The 5,832-nt window shown below is 38.3% G+C and overlaps 1 non-coding gene across 1 annotated transcript; it reads right to left on the bottom strand.

Moving 5' to 3' along the window:
* Nucleotides 1-3,245: 3,245 nt before the first annotated feature.
* Nucleotides 3,246-3,352, bottom strand: LOC131621188 (small nucleolar RNA R71). The gene has a single exon (XR_009289514.1). It is a non-coding gene; the product is annotated as a small nucleolar RNA R71 (small nucleolar RNA).
* Between the last annotated feature and the right edge of the window lie 2,480 nt (nt 3,353-5,832).

Below are 5,832 nucleotides of genomic sequence, written 5' to 3'. Positions count from 1 at the left end.
TGAATGGAGGATTGCTAACCATTCTAATCGATAGATTCGATTATTACGAATAGCAAATGTGTGTTCAAATAATTAATTATTGATTTTTTATCGTTACCCCTCGTAATGAATAGGTTTGATTACAAATAGTAACGAATTTTCAGAGAAAAATAGGCTAATCATTGCAACCAATAAGATGGTTGGAAACCCTTTAGCCAAATAACATGTATTTGAATTATATTAATTAAATGATCGATTATTACCCATCGCGACCGATTAATACGGTCGAAACGAATGATAAATAAAAACCTTAATATTTTGGCCCACATGGCCAATGGGATTGGGCAATCCCTAATGCATTGATAACAATCTCCTAAGGTTTTTATGGTTTTTTTATAATTAAAGTCAGAATAAATTAAATCAAATAATCGGGAAAATAATCAGAAAAATCCTAAATAATTATTAACCTAATCCTAATTTAATCTAATCCTAACCCTAATTACAATAAATTGATTAAGTTAAACAAAATTAATCTATATTTTATCTAAATAGAAAACAAAGTAAATACAAAATATATATAAAAAAAACCTGGCTTAGATTGCATGTGACTGGGTTGAGTGTCCATGGTATGCACCTTCATCTTCCTGGGCGTTAAATCAGAATTGTAGGAGATCTGGTGGTTTGTGAGTGAGGGCACAACGTAGACACGTATGTAGGCGTCACACTGAATCAGCGAGATTTTGCAACTAAAAAAAATCATGGTCCTCAGCCAGGTTCGAACCTAGGACTTGTGAGGCCAATAAATATTGCACTTACCAACCCAGCTGCTTTTTCACTTGATAATAATACCACACCAATAAAACAAACACATAGTTAAGAATTAATGGGAAATTCAAACATATTCAAACCTGGGCCCACTGTGTCATACATGGGCTAATAAGACACGGAGAGACAAGTCTGAAACTTTGACCAGCCAACCAATGGCTTCCACGCGCGAGACGACGGAGAGAGAGAGCAGAGACCTTTTGACTTGCCAATAAGCCTGCGCCGCGTGTGATCCACTAGCTTCCTTCTTTTTCTCCAATTTCTAGCTTTTCGTTAGCTACCAAACTGCCACCAATCTGCTACAATTTCTGGTAATTCCCGTTGTAGCGAATAACCTAAAGAAATCAGAAACTCGTATACACCATTAAACAAAACAGAAAAGCTACCCAGAACACCTAATTCCTTCCTTGCGAATCTAATGAGCACAATTTCGAGACCTAAAACCGCATGTAGGAAGGATACCGAGGTTATGCAAGGTCAAGCCCTAACAATGGCAAAAGTCGTAACCTGCATCGAAACTCACGAATTATGCGTCAAAAATATTCTAAGGGACTATATTAAGAGTTATACATCATCGAAAATTATTCATGAAGCATGCATTAGGAGATTCGAAAGTCATGGAATATGAGACAAACAATACTATTGAGGACGGGATTCCAGGCGTCCGGGGCTTGCTTCTTGGATTGGTATGCCTTCTATTTCATCAGGAACACGACTAGATGCTTCGTTTTCACTCAAACTTGCTGCAAAAGTTTTTGTTTCATACCCTAACTTTTTTGTGTTTTTTAGGATTTGGTTAGGGTTCCTCCACCCGTTTCTTTTTCCCCTCCTTTGCTGCCCAAATAATCTTAATATATATGTGAATCCCTTAGGTCTCATAATATGTGAAAGAATTAAGTGATTTGATTAAAAATAAATTGATTTAGCAATATGCATATAATCTTTCCAAACTTGGCCAATCTTGCTTCTCATCTACCTTTCACGTATCCTTTGGCTTTATGACCAGTTTAGAACCAATTTGGATTCAAGGGAATCAATCACGTGATATTTAAATATTAAATCATGATTTTATTTAATAAATTTTGTATTTAAATGAATAAAATCAAAATTAAATTAACTAAAAATCACCAAATAATTGGAAATTGGTTTATGGGCTTTCAATAAACTTGATATCACGTGGATGACTTAATTTTAGAGGCCTAATACTCAAAAGTGTACAAATAGTCAATTAGGGTTTCAAACACTTCATGAATTTTACCCAACTTGTGCAACTTGTATCTTGATCAATTTTTATCATGTTGAGGTGTTCTTGGACTTTTTGGAAAGCTTAAAGAGTCCTTTAAATGACCCTTTTGGTTTCATCTCAATTGGGTGGGAAATTTTTGATGCTCCATGTGAAAGTTATGACCAGTCAAAGTTGAGATGACTTTCTCCTATAAAAAACCCTAATTTGAACCTTTTGAATTTGTTCATTTCTGAGTTTTTATTAATGGATCATGGTCAACCTTTGATCAAATGATGGATATATCCCCACACGCTTGATGTTGACCAAAAGTCTTGAAGTTTGACTGTATTTTGACCATAGTTGACTTTTAAGTCAACATAATCGATTGTGGGTTATCTGAGCCATTGAGTGAGCGATCCTTGGAATAGAAGCTTGACTTTTGACATGGATATTCCTTGAGGCATGTGAGGTACCTTGAGATGCATTTGAGGCCTTAGAGATTCAAACTCCTTTGATACAATGCAAACCCTAGGAGAGAGTGACTTGAGAAAACCCTTGAACCTTGAACCCTTGAAGATGAAATGAGATGGGCAAATTTTGGGGTATGACAGTCGGGGACTAATTTAGTCGATAATCGTAATTAACTGTTACATTGTAGAGACTAAGGCAAACTCAATATTTATAATTCCCTTTGTGCATGCCAAGTACTCGCTCTCGAAGTGAATACTTAGTGCTTCCAGTTCCCGAACCGGAGCGTTCTATCACTGTATCACGTCGATTACGACGAACTCGTACTCTTGTTCCTACTCCTCCTTCTGAACCAGTTGAAGAATCAACCCTGAGAGAACAGCCGCGTCCTCTCAAATATTATGCTATTCCTTTGCAAGCTGAACTACACAATAGCATTGCTGCTCCTGCTATTGAGGCGAACAATTTCGAGATAAAACCATTGTTGTTGTCATCTGTACAACAAAATCAATTTTCTGGAAATGCGACGGAAGACCCTAATCTTCATTTGTTAGTGTTCTTGCAATATGCAGACACTGTAAAGGCGAATAATTTCAGTTCGGAAGCTATCCGACTGCGCCTTTTTCCTTTTTCACTGAGGGATAGAGCTAGAGCTTGGCTCCAGTCTTTACCCGCCAATTTTGTCACGACCTAGAATGAACTTAAGAAAGTCTTCCTGGCATGTTATTTTCCACCTAGTAAGACCGCCATGCTAAGAGCCCATATCAATGGGTTTAGACAAAAAGACAACGAGTCTTTATTCGAAGCGTGGGAAAGATACAAGGACATGCTGAGACTCTGTCCACATCAAGGATTAGAAGAATGGTTAATTATCCATACCTTCTACAATGGTCTCCTCTACAATACGAGACTTACAATTGACGCCGCCGTAGTTTGGATTCAACAGAGGAAGAGTTTCATTCAGATTGTTTGGATTCACCTACCGCTTCACCACCCGTCAGTTGGCCGAGTTACTAGGATTTCCTAAAGGCATGGATGGCTTAATGGAAGTCGATGATGAGTACTTCCCCGATAACATAGTTGACTACTTTTGGAGTACCATATCTGGTAGAAACCAGAATGATCTACGACTCTCTTCGGAAATCCACAACCCCGCCATTAGGTATTTCCACATGATACTAGCTTTCACACTTTTTGGAAAACCTTTGTGCGATACCTCGGTGACTAAGGATGAGCTAGGCATTATGATGTGTGTTTTCCAAGCCAGACTAGTTATGGGAGTTTCATTTATGCTTGCTAGGATGGCCACTCTGGCCCAAGATACCATTGGTCCTATCCTTGTAGGTGGTCCTGTCACTAAGATCGCCCGAGCCCTATCTTTGAGAGGCCCGCTTGCTAGATTGATTCCTTATGGAGGATTCAAATCCATGGACATGGAGTTTTGTTTCAACAAGAGCCTAATTAGCAATTACGAGTCACCACCTTATCAGCTTCTCGTGAACTATGAGCCTGTTAATCATTTTGCCTTACCTTGCATTAGGTTCACAAGTGTTTGGATACCATAACATTGATACTACACCTGATGAGGATGTGCCTATGGTTGACCATGTTGGTGCTATTGAAACCCTTCGAAACGAAGTTGCTGTACTTCGTACCGATTTAGGGAGACTCCGAGGAGATTTCCACGGATTTATGGATTTGGTCACGGCAAATCTCGACAGTTTTTATCAGCACTTTCAGTCCATCCCGGCTCCGAAAAGTGGCTAATTGAAGACCGCTAATTTTTATTTCTAACTCTTACATTTAGACAATGAGGACATCGTCTAGTTTAAGTGTGGGGGAAGGAAATGCTTAGTTAGGATTTATCGCTTTAGAAGTTTTAATTTTCAGTTTTTCAAATTTTAGTATTTTAATTAGTTAGTATTTTTATTTTAAGACAAAATTTTAATTTTCAGTTTTTGATTTTAATAAAATTCAGTATTTTCTTTATTCTGTTTTTACTTTTCTGCTTAATTTCATCTGCTAAGTCTGTGTGTGTGCATCACAAATTTTGTTTCTGCTATGTGCTAATGTCTGTGTTCATTCACTGCTATAGTTAGTAAATAAATATTGTTGATAATATATATGTGGAACACAGCAAAATATCAGTCTGCTACTTATGCTTTATTATGATACTGCTATACTGATATATACCTTTACTCTACTCTGCTACTGTTATAAAAATTATACTGGTATAGGATAGAGTTATAATATGCTACTGATACTATTATGTGCACCCAATTATATACTTTGACTACTAGTCAAAGATATTTTTACCAATTTATGTTGGTCCAATAAGATAACCTGCATCTTGGTCAAAAAAGCAATGAAAGGAATCTCTGCAACATTGAACACGCTGCACACACGCAAACAGACGCACATGCATGTACATGCATGTCTGCCGTCCGTCAGAGGGGGCCCTACGCCGACCATCCCAACCCCCTTCTGCCGTTCGTCACCTTCTTTAAATGCAGGAATGCATTTGTTTCGTTTCCACACCAGAAGCAACTCAAATATCCCTCTGTTCAAACTTCTTAGTGCTAAATCAATTCCCATTTTCATCTTCAATTCAAACCTCACCTTAATTTCCATTCAATACTCAGTCAATCTATTTTCAACCTTCACACTACTATATTATCCCACTGCTACAAACAGAACCACAAGCATTTTTCTGCTATTTCTCCTACAATTTTCTTTCACACTTCTTGCAGAAAAATCATTATGGCCAATCTCAACAACCAAAACGAAGACGAGTTCCCTGGTGTCATTTTCCGGAACGGAGAAGCGTGAAGAAATTCAACGAAACTGATTCCGAAGTTTCTCTCAGAGTGGGGTGGTGTCATCAAGATTCGCCCATATCGAAAGCTTGCGAAGTTTGGGGCTGTTCGAACCCGGTGTGCGAATATTGCTCAATAAAACGGGTTTATCATTCGTAAGCACACTAGATTTCCCCACATACGAGGCGTTAACCTTGGAGTTCCTAAGCTCGTATATTTACAACACACCCACCGACGCTTCTCACAACCTCATCGGAATCGCTACCTTCCGACTATTCAACCGAGAGTACACCATGAATCAAGAAAATTTAAGCGTGATCTTTGGATTCACTCGTGTTGAGGGAGTCAACTATAGAATTCCGCCCGAGCTTGACTGGCAAAGAACCTCAAATGATATTTGGCGTCGAATATCCGGTAACAAAAATGTCGATCCCGACATGTGCTTATCTTCGCGAATTCATAACCCGGTTATGCGTTACTTCCACCGCATTTTAGCTAATACTATTTTCGGAAGAACTA

Source organism: Vicia villosa, linkage group LG7, assembly GCF_029867415.1.
Source record: "Vicia villosa cultivar HV-30 ecotype Madison, WI linkage group LG7, Vvil1.0, whole genome shotgun sequence".
NCBI lineage: Eukaryota > Viridiplantae > Streptophyta > Magnoliopsida > Fabales > Fabaceae > Vicia > Vicia villosa.
Note: the sequence above shows the minus strand (reverse complement) of the source record. Positions and strands in the feature narration are given on the sequence as shown.